Source organism: Mustela putorius, unplaced genomic scaffold (assembly GCF_011764305.1).
Source record: "Mustela putorius furo isolate JIRA1106 unplaced genomic scaffold, ASM1176430v1.1 tig00003853_pilon_pilon_pilon, whole genome shotgun sequence".
In the NCBI taxonomy this organism is placed as follows: domain Eukaryota; kingdom Metazoa; phylum Chordata; class Mammalia; order Carnivora; family Mustelidae; genus Mustela; species Mustela putorius.
Window position 1 is genome coordinate 68,506,142 of NW_025422005.1, and position 21,786 is coordinate 68,527,927.

Below are 21,786 nucleotides of genomic sequence, written 5' to 3' on the forward strand. Positions count from 1 at the left end.
GCACAAGCTGCTTCATGGTATCGTGAACCCAAGCTGCTTTCCTCTTTTGCTCTTGCCATCCTTAACATGTGGTTTCCTCTCTTGGTTTGATGGCTGCTTTAGCTCTCATTGTCACGTCTGTTTATAGCTAGCAGGAAGAAGAGAAAGGGGAAGTGAGGCCATTTGCCCGTCTTTTTTTTTTTTTTTTCCAGGGCCCACTCTAGAGGCTGTATATAATTTCTGCTCATATCTGGTTGGCCCAGAGTTGGTCACATGGTCATCCCGCCCACAAGGGAAGCTGGGAATGACAGTCCTTAGTTTGGGCTGCCCTGTGCCTGGTTAAATCTTAGAGCTCAAACTACTGAAGGAAGAACAGAGACTGAAGTTAATTACGGAGCAACTACAGCCTCTGCCACACCCAGAGATAAAGAAAAGAACTTAGAAACTCACACAGAGAAACAACAATGACAAGTAATGTGAAGGGTAAAGGAGAATATTACTTGGTTACTCATTAGCAGCACTTTAAGCTAGAAAATAATGGAGTGATTCATTTCATGTATAGAAGGGAAAGAATTTTCATTCTATATAAAAAGGAATAAACTAGCAATCAGGTATGAGAGTTGGAATAAAGAAATTGTCAAACCTGCAAATTCTCGGAAACAAATTCTCTAAGAAATATACTAAAAGCTGTTTCAGCACAGTGATAGAAAAATTAAAAGAAAAAATGTCATAGGATTTAGAAAACAGGAAAATCCAATACAGGAGAATCATGAAGTGAAAGCCCAGCTGAACAGGAGGCCTAGAGAGTAATGAGTCCAGATTGGAGCAAGACTGAGCATAGGATTTATTTTAAGCTTTAGATGTCTACAACTCAAGATAATGGTGTAAAAGGAGTTTTCACTGCCTATGAGAATGGAGAGTTCCTAAGGCTGAGAGAACCTTGAGCAAGGGAGAGATTTTGTGGGAATGAGACTGGAGATGGAACATGCTTAGGTCCTTCAGGGATCCAGGACTTCAGAGACGGGGATGGGAAGACAACAGCAAGGGAGAAACCTTAGCAGGATTGAGAGAAAAATCTAAAGTAGAAAGGTCTTGTTTGGAAATCTGGAAAGACATACAGGCACGTGAGAACAATAGAACAGTCAGAATTTTGTTTGTGTAGGCAAAGATAGGGCTTGGCTACCTCAAAATTTCCCTCCCATGAAGGGTAGAGTAGAACAGCACATAGTTTTCTATGCCATTCCTTTGAGGGGTGCTGAAAGTAGTGCTGGAGGGTGAATTTATCTAGATGGCTTGGCAAGGCAAGAATTGAAGTCCTTTGTGCTTCAGGGGGACTTCTCAGGCAGGGTCTTAACCAGGAATTACAGCCAGACCACAAAGTATCTCTTCAGATTTAGTCAGCAGGGAATGTGCTGAATTCCCAGGGTGTGTGGCTGCGTTCCCTTGCAATAATTATGGCAGTTACTTTTTTAGAGAGAAACAGACCTGAGCTGAGTTTGAGAGAATTATGTGTGTGTTTGTGTGTTTATGAGACTGTGTGTGTGTGTGTGTGTGTGTGAAAGAGAGAGAGAGAGAGAGAAATGACATTGAGGAATGACATATTGAAAAATGACAGAAATGGGAGGTGTGCTTTAACTTCTTTACCTTTGTATTTCTAGTGCCTGCCATAGTATCTGGACCATAAATATTTGTTAAGGAATGGTAAGGAACACAGAAAACAGGCTAAAGAGAAGGACCTAGAAAGAATACTAAAGATGAGAGAAAATAGTTGGGCAACATATCCAGTTTATGATATTTTCTGATTTTTTAAAATATTTTATTTATTTATTTGACAGACAGAGATCACAAATAGGCAGAGAGGCAGGCAGAGAGAGAGAGGGAGAAACAGAAACAGGCTCCCTGCTGAGCAGAGAGCCCGATGCAGAGCTCCATCCCAAGACCCTGAGATCATGACCTGAGGTGAAGGCAGAGGCTTAACCCACTGAGCCACCCAGGCACCACCTGATTTTATTATTAACAATGTATTGTGATGTTGCATTTTTACAACAGAGGCATACATGGCAACATTGCTGTTTGATATTGACCCAAGAACTAGATAAAATAAATCCAGGCTTACCTGGATTCAACTTTTAAGAAGGCGATTTCCCATTCCTGCTATGTATATGCTAATTAGTTAAGAAAATGTTGTTTCTACTTGAATGTGGATTAATCATCTGTGAAAAACTACATAAATCATCCTTCATTGGGATTAAGGATGACAATACTAAAAGATAGAAGGAAAAATTTTGTTACAGGTATGAAACATGGGTCCTAAAACCTAGGATATATGTCAGAAAAATACTGCATATAAAAATAAATAGTATTCTCCTGAAAGATTAAAGACACAAAGCAGCATTAGGATTTTGATTGAAGCACACGTTTTAACAGTGAGGGTTTGGAGAGAATAGAATTTAAGCTAATAACTCAGTCTAGGCAATGATTTTAATCGTATATGCCAGAAATATAAGGAAAAATGTTATTACAGAATTTTTCTCTCAGTGGAGACTAAGGAACCCTAAGGATTTTATGAGAAGTCTACTTTATTGAGTGTTTTGTTGTTGTTGTTGTTGTTGATGTTGTTTTGTCTAAAGAGTCTGCAACTCCACCCCCATTGAGATTTGCTCATCAGTAGTTGTTAAGCCTTCAATATATTTTGACAATAGAACACAATAATAATTATTGTATTACATGTATTTGTAGCAGCCTCAACTATGATATACAGAAAATGGGGAAGAGAAGCAATCATTTTGTGCACTTTATTAACTCATTCATTATATGAGGTGACACTGGTTATATCAAGATTGTATAATAATAGTCTACTCTAAAGTAGGGTATTTTTTCCCCCATAAACCAGCATGAGTGTATCATGCCAGAGTAATATGAATGTGAAAGAATATCCATCATAGAATAATAAAGGAAGGATAAAATCATTTTACAAAATGAGACATAGAATTCATTTGCTCAAGTAGCTGCCAGTTGGTTGTCTGATAAAAGAGCTAATGCTTAAGAGTCAGGCTACAGACCTAGTAGTAATAGTTGAGATGGTATTTCCGTCTTTGTGGGTGGTATGCCACAGGCACTACACTGTGTGTGCAGGAGTGGACTGCTGAATATATCAGCTCTGCCTGCAGTACAGGATTCTAACTCCAACAGCTTCACTGTGCAGGCTTGACTATTCCTAGCACTTTACCTCTCTAGGCTTTAATGAGCCATAGTTTCTTCATCTGTGAAATAAGGGGGTTGGGCAAAATCTTTTCCACTTTAAAAATATTATCCTGCTATGACTTGAACAAAGGAGAGACACAGTTAATAACCACAGCTCAAGGATTGACTATCTGCTGATCAATTTCAGGAACTCAATCTCTACCTAGTAGGGAGTACTGTGGGAAATGCTTACAAATGATCGTGTAGAGGATGTCTGAGAAGGAAAAGGAGACTCAGTGTCACTGACTGCTGGGGAGTATTAGAATCTGTTGGTTAACTTTGGCAATGTTGTATTGTGAGGAGGTCATTTAGAAAGCTTTCCCTGGATTAAAAAGCAGGAGGCAGAGGATCTTGCAGCAGAGAAAGCAGAGTGAGGGGATGAGAAGCCAAGTGCAGAGTGTGTGTATGTGTGTGTACGTGGGTTTGAATGTGTGAATGCACATTCAGACAGCTCCATTCCTCTGTACATGTGTGCATTCTCCACTGAGAGATAGACATCTAGCTAAGCTGCAGTTCTTTGCTTTCCCAGTAATGCTTGGCAGAAGTTTTACTTGAATACTAAAAGTTGAAAAAAGTTCAGGATTTTTTTTCTGGTGAAGCATAGATGCAGATAAAAGTTTCCTATTGATTTCAGACCATTGTTACAATTGCAGGATTTTAAAATCCTGGGTTTTAAGAATACACTGAAATCTGTCAGTCTTTTAAAAAAAATATGTCTCTATGTCCTTTCTCCTGCATTGGGCAGGTTAAGTGTAAAGTTAAAATGATGATACAGAAAAAATATCTCTTAAAATAAATTATAATCTGCAACAATGGACTAAGTCAGATGGAAAATTTAACTCCTGAGCAATTAATTGGTCGGAGGTACAGTGAGCTAAAGATTATGCAAGTTTGAAGGAAGAGTTATGGAGTTTGAGTTATTAACACAGATTTTGTATCACATAGATATAGTTTGAATTCTCTCCCTATCCCTTTACCAACTGTTTGACTTTAGGCTATTGATGTTTTTAAGCCAAAAATTTCCCATATGAGAAAAGAGGATTATATTTCCTGTCTCATAGTGTTGTGAAAAATGAAAAGATTATGTATGGAATGCACTTAACCCAGTGCCTGGCACATAATAAGTGGTTGATAAATGGTCATTACAATCTTTTTTTTAACACTCGTTCCCATACAGTAGGTGCTCAAGAAGCATTTGTTTAATGAATGTTTCCTGTAGTCACAGATTAATGAAATAAAAAAGTCATGTTTGTTATTGGCATGGTTAATTGCAACTTCATAAAAATTGTTAGTCCCTTACCAGTCCAGCAAAGAACATGGCACCTCATGCTTTCTTCTGTTGTGTCTTCTGGGGATAGACACACACCACACCTCATGAAATGGCTTTGAGTTGTGGGAAGGAAAATTAGAGGCATACCTCCAAGATTTTGCAGATTTAGTTCCAGATTACTGCAATAAAGTGAATATTGCAATCAAGTGAGTCAAATGAGTTTTTTGGTTTCCTAGTGCATATAAAAGTTATGTTTACATTATACTGTAGTTTATTAAGAGTACAGTAGCATTATGTCTAAAGCAGCAATGTACATACCTTAACTAAACAGTGCTTTATTAATTAAAAATGCTAATCATCATCGAAGCCTTTAGGGAGTCACGATCTTTTTGTGAGGGTGTTTGCCTCAGTGTTGATGGCTACTGACTGATGAGGATGGTGGTTGCTGAAGGTTGGGGTGGCTGTGACAATTTCTTAGGATAAGGTAGCAGTAACATTTTTCATGTCAATTGATTATTTCTTTCACCAACATTTTTTTTTCCTCCTCCAGCATGTGATGCTGTTTGATAACATTTACCCACAGCAGAACTTCTTTCTGAATTGGAGTCAATCTTCTCAAACCCTGCTGCTGCTTTATTAACTAAGTTTATGTGATATTCTAAATCCTCTGTTTTCATTTCAACAGTCTTTGCAGCATCTTCGCTAGGAGTAGATTCATCTCAAGATACCACTTTGTTTGCTCATTCCTAAGAAGCAACTCCTCACCCATGAATGTTTGATCATGAGAATGCCACTGTTCAGTCACATCTTCAGGCTCCGCTCCTAATTCTAGTTCCTTTGCTGCTTCTACCACCTCTGCAGTTACTGCCGCCAGTGAAGTGTTGGACCCTTCCAAGTCATCCATGAGGGTTAGAATCAACTTCTTCACTTCCTGTTAATATTGATATTTTGACCACTTCTTGTGAATCCCAAATGTTCTTAACAGCATCTAGAATGGAAATCCTTTCCAGAAGGGTTGACTTTGCCCAGATCCAGCAGAAGAATCATTATCTATGGCAGCTATAGCCTTAAGAAATGTATTTCTTAAATAATAAGACTTTAAAGTCAAAATGAATCCTTGATTCCTGGGCTGCAGAATGGAGGTTGTGTTAGCAGAGATGAAAACAACATGGATCTTGTGGTCCATCTCTACCAGAGCTCTAGGTTCATTGTCAACGAGCAGTAATATTTTGAAAGGAATCTTCTTCTGAGCAGTAGTTCTCAACAGTAGGCTTAAAATATTTATTAAAACATGTTATAAACAGATGTACTGTCATCCAGGCTTTGTTGCTCCATTTCTAGATCACTGGCAGAGTAGATTTAGCATCGTTCTTAAGAGTTCTAGGATTTTCAGATTGGTACATGAGCATTGGCTTCAACTTGAAATAATCAGCTGCATTGCCCTAAGAGGAGAGTCAAGTTGTCCTATGAAGCTTTGAAGCCAGCATTGACTTCTCTTCTCTAGCTATGAGAAGTCTGTCTTCTTCCAGTATAAGCCTATTTAGTCTACATTGAAAAGCTGTTGTTTAGTGTTGCTACCTTCCTTAATTATTTTAGATAAATGTCCTGGATAGCTTGCTGCAGCTTCTCTATCAGCATTTGCTGCTTTACTTTGCACTTTTACGTTATGGAGAAGACTTCTTTCCTTAAACCCCATGAGTCAACCTGTGCTAGCTTCCAATTTTTCTCCTGTAGCTTCCTTACCTCTCTCAGCTCTCATAGAATTGAAGAGGGTTAGAGGGTTAGAGGGTTTGGGCCTTGCTCTGGATTAGGCTTTGGCTTAAGGGGATGCTGTGGCTGGTTTGCTCTATCCAGACCACCAAAATTTTCTTCATATCAGCAATAAGACTGTTTTGCTTTATCATTCATGTGTTCACTGAAGTAGCACTTTTAATTTCCTTCAAGAACTTTTCTTTTGCATTTATAACTTGGCTAGCTGATGCCAGAGGCCTAGCTTTCAGCCTTCTTTGGCTTTAGACATGCCTTCCTCATTCAGCTTAATCATTTCTGGCTTCTGATTTAAAGTAAGAAACATGTGATTCCTCCTTTCACTTAAATACTTAGAGGCCATTGTTGAGTTATTAATTGGCCTAATTTCAATATTGTTGTGTCTCAGGAAATAGAAGACCCAAAGAGAGGGAGAAAAATAGGGAAACAGCTGGTCAATGGAATAGTCATAGCACACACAGTATTTATCAATTAAGTTTGCTGTCTTATATGGCACAGTTGTGGTGCCCCAAAACAATTACAGTAGTAATATCAAAGATCATTGATCACAGATACACATAGCAAATATAATAATAATGAAAAAGTTTGAAATAGTATGAGAATTACTAAAGTGTGACCCAGAGACACAAAGCAAGCATATCTGTTGGGAAAGCATTGCTGATAGACTTGCTAGATGCAGGATTGCCACGAACCTTCCATTTGCAAAAAACGCAATATCAGCAAAGCACAAAAGAAACAGAATAATAAAGTGAAGCACAGTAAAATGAGGTTTGCTTCTACAAGAAGAGTTCAGGGTGTGGAGAGTTTGACAGAGAGCAGGACTAGTGGGAGGTGGACAATAAGAGAGGGAGGCTTCTCTTAGGTAAGAGGGGGAAGCAGTGGAGGTAGAGGCTTAAGAGAATGTGAACATGACCAGTCACACAACACTAGCTCAAGACCCATTCTTTTTCTTCTTTCTCTCCTTCCTCCTTCCCTTCCATCCCCTTTTTCTTGTCTCCCTCCCTCCCCCATTCCATCTCTTGCCTCGCTTCTCCTCCCCTAGCCCCTCCATACCTTTCCTTCTCTCCCTTCCTTCTTCCTTTTCATGACCTTCCATTTTCCTTATGCCTGTTCTCAGCGGGTGATTTTATTTGGGAAGTGACAAGCCAAACAGTTTGACTATGCCTTATGTTGGGCTAGGTGTTTTGGGGATGTTGGTGTACTTTCGAAATGCTTTCGGCGGCTCCTGGGTGGCTCAGTCGTTAAGTGTCTGCCTTGGGCTCAGGTAATGATCCCAGGATCCTGGGATCCAGCCCCACATCAGGCTCCTTTCTCAGTGGGGAGCCTGCTTCTCCCTCTCCTACTCGCCCTGCTTATGTTCTCTCTCTTGCTGTCTCTCTCTGTGTCAAATAAATAAACAAAATCTTAAAAAACAAAAAAACAAAACTGCTTTCTGGGGAACCTCCGGTTTCTACAAGCTGCTTCTATAGAGTTTCAAGTTTAATTCAACTAAAAATTATATTTCATTATTTTAAAAGCTGTAATCAAAACCAAAGCAAAAACTTAAAGCTGAAACAACAGACTCTACAATGTATCTGCCAATTTTTAGCACTTTAGAGACTATGGAACATGTCAGGTACACAGGGTTTATTTTGTATTCATGCAGATTTTAAGCTATGGTTCCTTTTGCTTATTTATGCATATATTTGTCCTCCCTACAAGTGTGTACTTTAGTAGGAAGGAAGGAGCTTTTCTCTGATCTTTCCTTGAATTCAAGCCTGTACATGTCTGCCCATGTCAAATGGTACAAATGAGCTCACTAGTTCAGCACGTGTGTACTGTGCTCCAGTAAATGCCAAGCAGGGCTCAGGCACATCTGCTCGCTCATGCTCTCATCATGGCTTATTAGACAATTGTGCAGTAACAGGTGAACTCTACACACTGCGTCATGGCCCTACTTTCCAAATGAAGTGTCAGATGTTACTTGCCTAAATTAAATATACACATAAGTGTAACTGTGAAAATTGAGGTGGGATAATTGCTGTTCAAACTAGAAATCAATCACTAATTAAAAACAGGAAGTTTCAAAGAAAATAGAATTTCCTGGCTAATACTATGAAAATTATAAGGATAACATGACACAAGTTAAGTTACATCAGGGCGCCTGGGTGGCTCAGCGGGTTAAGCCGCTGCCTTCGGCTCAGGTCATGATCTCAGGGTCCTGGGATCGAGGCCCGTGTCGGGTTCTCTGCTCAGCAGAGAGCTTGCTTCCCCCCTCTCTCTCTGCCTGCCTCTCCATCTACTTGTAATTTCTCTCTGTCAAATAAATAAATAAAATCTTTAAAAAAAAAAAAAAAAAAAAGTTAAGTTACATCAGCCCCAAACACAGTGTCCTCTACACAAAGTCTTCATTGTGTTCGTGAAATTAAAATTTGCAAAGTTCTTTGTTCTGTGAATTCTGATGTGTTCTTAAGTTCTGAATTGAAAGATTGACTAAAAAATAAGTCTCCCAGCATCTTTTAGTACAGTTTGAGCCACCAGTTAATGTTATTGAAAAATACACTTAAAAATGTAAATCTGTCAGTAAAAATGTATTTACAGCACCATTTGAAGTTATCATGTAAGTAAAGGAAAAAGCACAAAGTATCAGGAAAAGACTCATTCAATCCTATGCTATTGATTTTGCTACAGTCATGGTAAATGAGCAAGAAATGAGGTACACACTTATTGCCATTCCTTTAAAATACTGTGTGAAAAAGATACCAAGAAGCTGCTCATAAAGAATTGTTTATTTCAAAAAGTGAAATATGTGAAACTATTTTAATTCACCTGTTTCAAGGTATGAGTACTACGCATTACACCAATTTGTTGGTAAGATAGGATCAAACAAATAAACACAAAGGATATACATTACTGAATAAGATCCTTGAAGCACATACAACAGGGAAAGTGTTTAAGTTAATTTTAGTTAAAAAAAAATTCCATCAAGTCAGTTGTCAAAAATGGATTGGTATGCAATTAGCATTGAGAAAGTAATGGTTAGAAAAACTATGGGATTTGTAAAACAGAAGCAGTTGCCAAAATGAGTTCAAATAATTGTGGTATATTGAGTAGACAATCATTTGCTATGAAGTAGGTTAATAAGCATCTTTCAAACAATCTTTTTTTGATAGAAATTGCCAAATTTTAAAGGTGTACTCTTTGTAATGCAGAATTTTTAGCATTGTGTGTGTGTGTGTGCGCGCACACACGTGCGCGCAAAATGAGTTCCAAAATTCCCTTTTCAATTGAAGTTACTTCTCCCAAGGCTAAGTGCTGATACAAATCTTTCAAAAGAGACAAGAACTCTTTTTTTCCCCCCTCCTTCCTGGTAATAACACCATTAACAGAGCCTCTCTTAAAACATGGTTTTGCCTGCTTGTGTCTCTTGTTGACATTTTTAATAAGCTGAAGAAACTCAGTATGACAATGCTAGCGTGCCTTGTTAAATCTCATTTACAACTACCTATAAAATCAGCAATAAAATTGAAACTTAAAATTTGGATTCAATGTAAAAACAAAGCAAATTTGATTCTTATAAAACTGAGTAAATATGTGATTGAGATGGGCATTGAAATGTATAATATTCTTCAGTGACATTACTGAATTTCATAATATTTCAAGAGATGTATATAATGTATATACACACACACTTATATACATATATATATAATTTTAAACTTGGTGAAAAACCATCAAATGTAATTCTGAGATATTACTAATTCATATTACAAACACAGATTTTGTACTACTCTTCTTTCAAGATTCTGGATGTGTTTAATTGAAGACTTCTGAGGTTACAAAGAAAGATGTTAAAATAATTTACTCATCATCTGTGTAAATCAGAATTTTCTTTAGCCTCTGCAACCAAAACAAATGCAGAAATAAATTGGATACTCATGCTGAAATTAGATTACAACCATCAATTGTGGTGCCTCATTTCAAAGTTTCATGTACAGTCCAGTAATCTTGTTTTCTTATCGATTGTCTCACTGAGTGAATATTATGAATTCAAACTTATAAAATAAATTCATACCTGAGCATCATTTGTATATTCTTTATACTGGAGTTTCTGCCCAATATTTTATATTGTTTCATTTCACTTTTCTCTTTCTTTTCACTTTTATGGCTGTACTGCCTTTCATTTATATTCATTGAGCATCTATAATGTTCTAGGTTCTAGAGATTTAAGTGTGAACAAACCAGAAAAGATCCTTGATCACATGGAAACTAGCTTCTCTTAAGGAAAAAAAACAAAACTGCTATTAAATTTTTGAACTTTTGAACTATGATCCTAGATTTTAATTTCTACAACAAGGAGGATCCAACCTGAATCCGCAAATTCTTCCTTTCCCATAGATGCTCTGTGGAGCAGACTTCCTAGAGATGTTTGGAACTAAGCATTGAGCAGACTTTAGAGTAGAGGTGGAGAGAGCACTGGATATATTTGGTTCAGAGTGAGTTGTTCAGGACCTCAGCTTTAAAGCCTGAGGTTTTCTTTATGAAGGCGGAAGGAAATAACAAAACAAAACAAAACTCTGTATTATTTGCAAGCTTTGCAAGTTCCCAAAACACATGTGCAGTAGCTGCAGTTCGTAAGTTTGTAATAGTTTCAAAGGTCTGAACGTGACCTAGAAAGATCAGTCAACAAGTATTTTTTTTTTTTTTTTTTTTTTTTTTAAAGATTTTATTTATTTATTTGACAGACAGAGATCACAAGCAGGCAGAGAGGCAGACAGAGAGAGAGGAGGAAGCAGGCTCCCTGCTGAGCAGAGAGCCCGATGCGGGGCTCGATCCCAGGACCCTGAGATCACGACCTGAGCCGAAGGCAGCGGCTTAACCCACTGAGCCACCCAGGCGCCCCAGTCAACAAGTATTTTTTAACCACCAGCACATTCTTAGGTATTCTCTGAGAAATAAATAAGAAATATTAGATATTTTCTCTGTCCTTAAGAAGTTTGAGAACTAGTTCTAAAAGAAAACTAACCATTCATCATACCGGGCACAAATAGACAAAACTATCTGTAAAGTGACACTTAGAATGGTAAGATAAATCAGCTGTTCCTGTTCCTAAGGCTGGATGTAGCCAGAGATTATTAATACAACATGGAATATAATATGGCCATAAAAGAAAGACTTTCAAGCAATGTGCCGTTGACTTCAAAGCTGTAAGTGTTTTGAAAAAGAAGAAAATATGGGATAAAGTGGTTGGGAAGAAAATTCTGGGGAGGTAGAAGGACACCATTTGGGTCAGTGGTATGCTGGAGCTAGCTCATGCCATCGCCCAGAGGCCAACTGTGGGTATTTTTCCCCTAACTCTGAATTGAGTGTTGCCATGTTGGTAGTGAATACTGGTCACAATGGAAAATATTTATAATGTGGAAAATGGTAAATACTACAAATCGTGCCTTTCTCTTTGTTTTTATTTTGTTTTTGTCTTTTAGCGGAGACTTGCTTGATAAACATTAACCAGTTTACCACTGGTCTATTTGGATGCATGGTGGAAGGTTAGCTAGTGGTTAGGAGTGGAGTTCCAGTTGCTGAAGGGGATCATTGATCTGTCTTAGTCACTATTGCCTAATAAGCTTAGCAAATTGTTGTGCATGAGATGGGTAAGTTGAAAAAGTAATAGGAGAAGAAATTCTTGGGCCCAGACCCACTCTGAGGTATTCAATTTCCCATGAAGATACTCCCTTGTGCTTAGATACGTAGTGCCCCTATATCTCCCTAAAAATGTTGAGCCAGTTGTTCCCCATCTATGCTTCACTGAGAAGTGCCTTCCCTTCACTCTCCCTCATCAGTTGACCCTTCTGAGTCCCTTTGGCTAACAGGTTAATTTCATCACGTCTTATCAAAGTGTCACTAGATTGTAAGCGCTCAAAGTGGAAAGCATTTTCTTGGATTATACTTTAGCATTCAGTAGATTTGGGCTCAATCCTGGCTCTATTTCTCCTTTACGCTGTGACTATGGGCAACTTGATAAGGTGAGTTGGCTTCAGTTTCCTTATTTGTTAAGCAGAGTTAATAATATCTTCTTCGTAACATAAAGAGACACCAATGAAATGGTACATGGGTGTAGAGATCTAATGACGTTCCTGGCAGCCAGTAAGTAGGAGCTATCATTATTTTGTGTGGTATTATATATAAATATAAACATATAAACACATATTTATTTTTTTTTTTATTTTAAAATATTTTATTTATTTATTTGACAGAGAGAGATCACAAGTAGGCAGAGAGGCAGGCAGAGAGAGAGAGAGGGGAGGAAGCAGGCTCCCTGCTGAGCAGAGAGCCCGATGCGGGACTCGATCCCAGGACCCTGAGATCATGACCTGAGCCGAAGGCAGCGGCTTAACCCACTGAGCCACCCAGGCGCCCTATAAACACATATTTATAACTCCTCCAGCATCCCAACTTTTTTCTTTTTTAAAATTGAGTTGTAGGGGCACCTGGTTGGAGAGTCAGTTAAGCATCTGACTCTTCATTTCAGCTGGGTCTGATATTGGGACTGTGGGATCGAGCCCTGTGTGGGGCTCTATGCTCAGTCCCGAGTCTGCCTGGATTTCTCGCTTCCTTTTCTTCTACCCTCCCCCCTCCTCCCCTCTAAAATAAATAAAATCTAAAAAAATAAAATAAAATTGAAATATAATTGACATATAACATTGGTTTTAGGTGTAGTGATTCAACATTTATATATATTGTGAAATGATCAGCACAGTAAGTCCAGTTAATGTCTATTTTACACACATAGTTTTGATTTTTTTTCTTGTGTTGAGAACTTTTAAGATTTAACCTCTTAGCAACTTTCAAATATATAATAGAGTATTATTAGCTGTAGTCACTATGCTGAACATTACACCCCCAGGACTTATTTATTTTATAACTGAAGTTTGTATGTTTTGACCCCATCACCCATTTTGCCCACCCCCCCCACCTCAAGCAACTACATATTTGCTCTCTGTAACTGCTTTTGGTTGTTTTGTTTATTAGTATTAGATTATACATATAGATGGCTTTGATGATATTGAGGTATGTGCCCTCTATCCCTACACTTTGAAGAGTTTTGATCAGGAAGGGATACTGTACTTTGTCAAATGCTTTTTCAGCATCTATTGAGAGTATTATATGGTTCTTGTTCTTTCTTTTATTGATGTGTTGTATCACATTGACTGATTTGCAGATGTTGAACCAACCTTGCAGTCCTGGAATAAATCCCACTTGGTCGTGGTGAATAATCCTTTTAATGTACTATTGAATCCTATTGGCTAGTATTTTAGTGAGAATTTTCGCATCTGTGTTCATCAAGGATATTGGTCTATAGCTCTCTTTTTTGATGGGATCCTTGTCTGGTTTTGGGATCAAGGTGATGCTGGCCTCATAAAATGAGTTTGGAAGTTTTCCTTCCATTTCTATTTTTTGGAACAGTTTCAGATTATACATATAAATGGAATCATAGCATTTATCTTTCTCGGTCTGACATTTCATTGAGCCTAATGCCGATAAGGTCTGTCCATGTTGTCACAGATAGAAAGACTTCCTTTTTTTAATGGCTGAATAATATATATGTATATTACTACTATTTTCATAGTGGCTGCACCAATTTACATTTCGACCAACAGTACACAGTGATTCCTTTTCTGTACATCCTTGCCAATACTTGTAATTTCTTGTCTTTTTTATAATAGCTATTCTAACAGGTGTGAAGTGATATTTTATTGTGGTTTTGATTTGTAGTGCTCTGATTAGGGATATTGATCATCTTTTTATATACCTGCTGGCCATTTGTAGATCTTCTTTAGAAAAATCTCTATTCAGATCCTCTCTCCATTTTTAAATTGGTTACAATTATTCTTATTTGCCACTGAGTTGTATGAGTTCTTCATATAATATTTTGGATATTAACTTCTTATTAGATATATGTTTTGCAAATATTTTCTCCCACTTAGTAGGTTGGCTGGCCTCCCAACTTTTAAGGAGGGTTTTTGCAAATTTGTTATCTAGCTGGAGATTTCTTTTATGTTATAAATATGACGCAGTGACTTATTTCCCTCCATTGAGTTTTAGAGCAACAGGAACAGTCTCATTTTTATTGAGATATATGTGGAGGGGAGGGCTGGTTGACAAAACATTTGCCTGACTCCCCCCTTTAAAAAAAAAAAAACAAGCAAACAAACCCTAAAGTCTGTACAAGTATGCTGCAATTTCTATTTTCCTATACATCATGTGCATGATGATGCACATTAATGCAACTGTGATAATACTTTTGTGATATTAAACCAATGTATTTGTCAGCTTAAATCATATTCCCTTTTAGCATTCCATTCCTAAGGCTGAGAGGTGAAGCTTATTGCTTTAGGGAATGAGAGAGAATGGCTCCTTCCTGGAACCCATAAGGTCATTGATGTGCTTTGAATCTTAAGGCTGGCTGTTGTGAGTACAAGGCTGTAATAGTGATATCCAGACAATCTCAAAAAAGAAAAGCATTTTCCATTTCCTTTGGCCCTTATTTACAAGACCCAGACATGCATTACTAGAGTATAGAAGTTACTGTTTTGTTTCTGTTTTTTAATGTGTCTGGAACAAATAAAAGAACAGGATATAAAGAAGATCTACCCCTTATTGCGCTCTTGAGTTATGGGAAAAGTAAGACCAAAGTAAAATGAAGAATTATACTTGGTGTTTTATTGTCCTTTTTTGGGAGAGGAAATTGAAGGAGGAGTATCACAGAAGTATCTACATGTTACCGAGGAGTCCAAGAACATGGCTGAGAATGTATGGTTGTGTGTGTGTGTGTGTAGTAGTAGTATGTAGTAGCATAACTTCCTTGGGTATACAACTAAAGATTGCAAACATATAGAGCATGGATTAGCAAACTTTTCTTGTTAAAACTCAGGTAATATTTTAGGCTTTGTGGACTACATAATACAAATCTGTAATAATAGCACAAAAACTGCCGTAGATAATACATAAATGGATGGGTGTGTCTGTGTTTCAGTAAGACTTTATTTATAAAATCAAGTAGTAGGCTGGATTGGCTTTCAGATTATAGATCACCAGCTCCCACTCCACAAGACACCTCAGATGTGGATATTTCCAGCATGTCACAGGGCTTCTGTGAGGGTGGCCAGGGGTGCCATGAGAACTGGTAGACCACCAGAGGACTGAAATAAAGACAGAGAAGCTACTGTTTCTAGGGAACAGTGACAGGAGATTAGTGGTGTGCAACCTCCAAAATTCCCACTCCCAAGCCATATACTGATCCTAGAGGAGGAGCATGGACAAGGAGAGACTAGAAATATCTTTCATTTATTTCCACCAGCCAACAATACTTTGCTGAAGTTTACTTTTTGCCTTTAATATTAGAAATTATTATTTTTTTAGGGCACCTGGGTGGCTCAGTCAGTTGAGTGTATGACTCTGGTTCTCAGCTTAGGTCTTCTCAGGGTTGTGCGTCCAAGCCCTTCATTGGGCTCTTCGTTTTGATTCTGATACTCATCTGTGGTATATTTTTCTTCCATGATATTTAGTCATTACTCCCTATCATGTCTTCCTTAATCTTTATCTACTCTCCCCATTGTTCAGCTGGTGGAGAACCACTCATCTATCTATATACTACTCAGTCAAGGGCAGGTGATATTGCATGGTGGAAAATAATTTTCTAGGAAACTTACTTCTAGATTAATAGATCCTCAGTGTTTTTGGAAAGAGTTTAATCCCTGTTACAGGTTGAATTATGCACTCCCCCCAAAAATATTTTAAGTCTTAACCCCTAGTATTTCTGAATATGACCTTATTTGGAAATAGGATTTTTGTCAATGACCAAATTAAGATGAGTTCATTAGGGAAGGTTCTAATCCAGTGTGGTTGGCATTCATAAAAACGGGGGAAGTTTTGACACAATTATAGAAGGAAGAGAGTGTGAAAGCACAGAGAATGCCTCACCTATAAGTCAAGAAACATGTGAGATGAAAGCTAGCAGGGAGGCATGGAATAGATTGTTCCCCTCAATCCTCAGAGGGACAGCCCTTCTGGCAGCTTGATTTTGGACTTCTAGACTCCACAACTATGAGACAATACATTTCTATTCTTTAAGCCAACCTGATTTGTGCTACTTTGTTTTGGCAGCCCCAGGAAACTAACACAATCCCCTTCACTGTTTCCCTTTGGAGAATATTCAAAAGTTAAAGACCCAAAGCTTCCAAATGAGCACACATAACTAAGATGTCACCCTAACTCATCCTGTAGCTTCTGGTTGGTTCTTGCCAAACATCCTTTTGAACACATAGAACTAATTCTACTGACTTCGTTTTAATTCTAGATAAAATTTCATTTTTAATTACACTGTTATATAACTATATTTAGATCACAAATGAAAAGAATCATCAAATGCTTTCTGGTATTTTCAAGGCAGGACCCCAGTCATCAATCTGGATTTTGATGCTGGCACCCAAGGTAATGTAGGGAGGTTCTAATCCTGATAATTTTTTTTCCTCTATTAAATTCTTAGTATTGGGGCACCTGGGTGGCTCAGTGGGTTAAGGCCTCTGCCTTCGGCTGGGGTCATGATCTCAGGGTCCTGGGATCGAGTCCCACATCGGGCTCTCTGCTCCATGGGGAGCCTGCTTCCCTTCCTCTCTCTCTGCCTGCCTCTCTGCCTACTTGTGATCTCTGTCAAATAAATAAATAAATAAAATCTTTAAAAAAAAATTCTTAGTATACCATGGGGGCACCTGGATGACCCAGTTGGCTAAGCATCTGCCTTCTGCTCAGGTCATGCTGTCCACATCAGGCTCCCAGCTCAGTGGAGAGCCTGGTTTTCCCTCTCCCTCTACTACTCTCTGTGCTTGTGCTCCCTCTCTCTCTCTCAAATACATAAAATGTTAAAAAAAAAATTCTTAGTATTTCTCCAGGAAGCCATAAAACAACTCTATGTCTTTAGAATAAAAGAGAAATACAAAGTGGTAATTATCCTGTTAATTTTAAAGGCATAATTTTAGACCCCGAGGTGAATTATTTTTATTGTAATCATCCAGTTAGGCTAGATAGAAAAAGCCAAAGAAAACACAAGCGTGACAAACTTTAGTTTGGTTTCAAGTCTGTGGCTTCTGCCCTCTCAGAGAGTGATTTGAGCTTTGAGGATGAATTCTTTGACTTGCCAGGTATTCTTTTAGTGTACAAGGGTATTTTTGTGCTGTTCTGTAGCTTATATGCAGTGGTATTGTGTAAGCTGTACTATAGGGAGAAAGACATGATTAAAAACATTTGTGGCTCATCGTTAAATATAGAAATCATTATAATTGGATTAATTTAGGAAATACACCATGATGCCTGAGTTTCCTCTTGAGAACCAAATATACATTGAGAGCTACATTTTCAAAAAGCACAGAGTTGGCTTTCTCACATTAAAAAATACAGATTCATAATTCAGACTCCCTTAGTCCCAGGCCTCAGTTAAAGAAAGTGTAACATCTGCATGCCACGTTAGGTGATATTTTGGCTTGAGTCAAATCCATCTCTGGAAATAGTGAATACGCTTTTCCGCAGGTGATTATAGCAGTGCTCCATGAAGCTTGGGTCCTAGAGGTACAACTGGAATTTTGCAAATGCCACTGGAAGCATTACATCAATCCCAGTAGGAGAAAGGAAAGTAGCAGATGTAGAAAATGTAAGTGATGGAATAGTCATGTAACAAAATACGTTCAGCATATCTTTTGTTATGTAATGTTACCCATGACATGCCTATCAGTAATATTGTCAGAGGCTGTAATTGAAGAGATATATTAATTATTATCAGTCACCTCCAGCACTCTTATGGATGGTAGAGTGACGTCTTCATAAAATAAAGACAACCATGTCTGGTGTGCGGGAGGCTATGGAGACAAGATTTTTTTTTTTCTTTTCTTCTTTTTCCAAAGGTCTGTAGCTAAAGGTGCTCCAGCTTGAATTTCCTTTTAGCACCGTTCCTAAATTCCTGGACTGAAAAACTACTGGAGATGTAACATCCAACTTTCCACTCTCTTTTCTCTCCCTCCTTTTGGTTCTGCTCTGGGAAAAGAAAAATTAAGGGCACAGCATGGTTAAGAAGCCCAGTGCCATAGTCTGGGAGGACTAATGTAAGTTCCAGCCCTTCTGCTGGATTTCCCCTTCAGTTTGTCTGAGGGGGTTAGTTGCCTGCCTCTCCAGCTCTGTGTGCCAGTACGAAACAGGTTCAGACAAATTAAGGCCTTTGGAGCCTGCCCTTTTTTTTCATTATCTCCACACTTATAAGCTGCAATTTTGTAGAGAGAAGTAGGAGGTTGTTACCAGAAAGCAGTAGATTTCCCACAAGTTGGAAAAGACATATCTATAGCTGTCGTTTTTAATTGGAATTGGCAGAATATGTTCAGAACAAAACTCGATTGTTTCCACCTTCATTTTTTCCCCAACAATTTGAGATAGTACCTGGAATTATAATAGACTTTCATATCCCCTGTATAGGTCAGAGTCTGTTTGGCAAAAGTGGGGATCAAAACAGTTCTTTCAAACTTGCGGCAACAGTGGGATATGAGCACTGCTAGAAACATTTCCCCAAATTCTGTGACATGATTCCAGCAGAGTGGGATGAAAGACAGAGAAGGGCTGCTAGGAGGAGTGATCCCTGGAGCAAGGAATGGGAGGGCTGATGGGAAAAATCTGTAAGTCTTCTTTAGCAATTCCTTCTACTTAGGTGGATGTGGATTTTGCTGGAACCACATGTATGTCGTTACCTTGGGGTAGCTCCTGAAATTCTCCAATTATTGAGAACTCAGATAAATGAGATAAATAGATTTGGAGGTAAGGGTTCACTTTTCTTGTATGAAAGGAGACTGGAGAGCAACCCCCAACCTCCCCCTGCCCCCCCCCAAACCCCTAACTAACAGTTGGCTCATGACTAGTTCTTGATGATGACTTTGTCCTGTTTAGATGTTATCTGACTTCCCACTACTGGTACTTTTATTTGGTTGTCAAAATTACTAGCCTAGGTTGTTAACCTAATTATAAGATTATTATATCATTAGAATTTGATCTTTCACATCTCAGGCTATTTTGAATTACCTATCAAACCTGTATATTAAAAAAAAAAAATTCCAGATTCGTTTATTTTTGAAGGAGTAATTTTTCTACTGAAGATTATGTGCAAATGTTGGAGATTTTCAGATAACCTTTGCAGTCTTTTGTGTGTGTCTGCAGGTAGGTGCTCCCAGCATAGAGATGTCATTGCTGCCACATAACTTTTTCTTTCCGCCCTCTCGCATCTCACTCACATCCGCATGCAACAACGTACTACCTACCAGGGATTGTCATTTTTTGCTGATTTTGGCCTAGAGTCTCCCTGGCTGTAAAGTGTTTTTATGGTAAAGATCATCATTCACATCAAAGAAAGGAGATTTTCCTAAGTATTTAGTATTGAGAAGCTTCCTTTCTGCAATCTAAATGTTCTAGTGAGATTTGTTCAGTATCATTAAAAATATTAGCCCACTATAGTCTTTCATGTCTTCCAGAGGAATTTGGGAAGTAATTCTGCTCTTCAAAACCTCAGAACATTTCATGTTGTAACTCTTACTTAAATCTTCACTGTAAAACTCAAGGAATTGAAAAATTAAGTTGCCTATCCTATTTTTTAAAAACGTGTTTCCTCACACGAATGCCTCTTCTTTTCCACAGCACTCTTGCCTTTTATGGACTAATTTCTGTCGGCACACAGTTTGTCTTGACTGGACGTGATATGCCATTTGGAAAATGTTGAGCAATCAGAAATAGCTGATTATAGGGATCCCTACATCCTTCGTTCTCAATTCCTGGTTTTGTAATGTCACTGCATTCCCACCTTCAAATTACATTATGGCAATTCAGTAGGGCCAAGAGGGAGTATAGTGTAATGGTTAAGAAAATGGATTTTGAGGTTTGAAAGGCCAGTTTAGAAATGCTGCTCAGTTCATCTTAGGCAAATTATTTAATGTCTTTCTTTTTTTGGTCATCTGTAAAAATGAGGATTATAATATCTGTTTCATTGCCATGAAGATTAAGTGAAATATTATGAGTAAAGTGTATCACAGTCAGCACTCACTGATGGTTAAGACATTAATAAGAGACTGGTTTATCACTAAAAAGGTGCTAGAGATTCTGTCCAAAAATAGAAATTTCTCAGTTGGACACATTATTTTACTTTCCTACTATAATTTACCATTCTATAACTATCATTCTAAATTAATACATAGTTAATCCTGATTTCTGATATGTAGTGGTGTTTTCCAGCTATAATGGGGAAATTGCAATATCCACAAAGGTAATTGGATTACAAGGAACATGAGAGATCTGAGGGAATATAGATGAACATTTCTTTGAGATTTAAAAAAAAATTTTAAATTATTTTTTTACTATTCTAACTTCAGGGGCGCCTGGGTGTCTCAGTTGGTTAAACCTCTGGTCATGATCTTCAACTCAGATCATGATCTCAAGGTCCTAGGATGAGCCCCAGGAGCCCCATCCCATGTTGGGCTCTGCTCAGCAGGGAGCCTGCTTCTCCCTGTGCCAAGCTGAATTGATTAAAATTCATTCAATGATTTAACAAATTTTATCAAATCTAAGATGATTTTGATTACAAAAAGGCACCCCAATTTCAGAAATATGCATTGTAGAGTCCATGAAATACGGTAGCATTAATTTTCAAGGATTTAATCTCTTTGGGACCTGAATATGCTTTGTAATTCAAGTTCTTCCTCTCTCCTCGTCACCAGTATAATTGGCTGATTGGCACTTACAAGGATGAGAGCGCCTAGGAAACAAGCTTTGGCAAATATTTGTGGATGCCTTTGTTGGCAGATCCAAAAAAAATCCACATCATTTCTAGAGCACCTATTTTAATACTACATTGGGATAATTTTGTTTTTTAAAAAAGGACAGTATAATAATCCTTTCTATTAAATATAACTGGGTGTAGTCATTCTTTTTTGTCTGAGTATAGAATGATTCAAAATAATGGTTGATACATTTAATAAAAATACATTTGATAAAAATGGCCACACTGTAGACAAAAATTGTTATAATTATAACAAGTTTTTTATATAATTATTCAAAGTACTTTATTGTATTACTATTAAATCAGTTATTTATTATAATTTTAATAAGCACTCTCTGTCAAATAAATAAATAAAATCTTTAAAAAAAGGAGGGGGCGTCTGGGTAGCTCAACTGGTTAAACATCTGCCTTCAGCCCTGGTCATGATCCCAGGGTCCTGGGACCAAGCCCCACATCTGGCTCCTTGCTCGACAGGGAGTCTGCTTCTCCCTCTCCCTCTGCTGCTGCTGTTGCTGCTCTTTGCCTGTCAAATAAATAAATAAAATCTTAAAAAGAAATATATATATATATATATATATTTATAGTGAGTTTAATATATATGGTGTCTCTTACCCAGTTTCATAAATGTAGGAAAGTACATACATTTGTAACAACTTAGTTTGATATAGATGGAAAATGCATAGTTTGTATG

The 21,786-nt window shown here is 37.8% G+C and overlaps 1 pseudogene; it reads right to left on the reverse strand.

The window, feature by feature from the left end:
- Positions 1-4,830: 4,830 nt before the first annotated feature.
- Positions 4,831-7,079, reverse strand: LOC106006416 (annotated as a pseudogene).
- Between the last annotated feature and the right edge of the window lie 14,707 nt (positions 7,080-21,786).